Source organism: Meleagris gallopavo, chromosome 9, assembly GCF_000146605.3.
Source record: "Meleagris gallopavo isolate NT-WF06-2002-E0010 breed Aviagen turkey brand Nicholas breeding stock chromosome 9, Turkey_5.1, whole genome shotgun sequence".
NCBI lineage: Eukaryota > Metazoa > Chordata > Aves > Galliformes > Phasianidae > Meleagris > Meleagris gallopavo.
The window spans coordinates 3293983-3294372 of NC_015019.2; positions in this window are offsets into that span (position 1 = coordinate 3293983).

Below are 390 nucleotides of genomic sequence, written 5' to 3' on the forward strand. Positions count from 1 at the left end.
TCCTTCCTTCCTTCCTTCCTTCCTTCCTTCCTTCCTTTTCAATAACAAAGACTTGGTACATATACCCTGTGTCTTGATCCTGTCCTGCAGTAAAACACGAGCTGCTGGCTGCTCCCCAGACCTCTCCCCATCCTGCTGACATTTGCTGAACAAAGTGTTGCCCAAACACGGTGTCCCTGACGCTGGCTGGCTGGCACGAGGCAGAAGGTGCAGACAGGGGCTGCAGTTCTGCTGATGGACAGAGCAGCCCAAGGACTGGCTGCAGCAGGGACTGAGCAGTATCAGCTCTCCAAGACTTTTGGAAGAGTACATGAGTACTTTCCTACACTACAAAGTTACAGAAAGTCTATGGATCATGCTCCCTCTGCTTCCTTCTGCCTAGATTCCTGA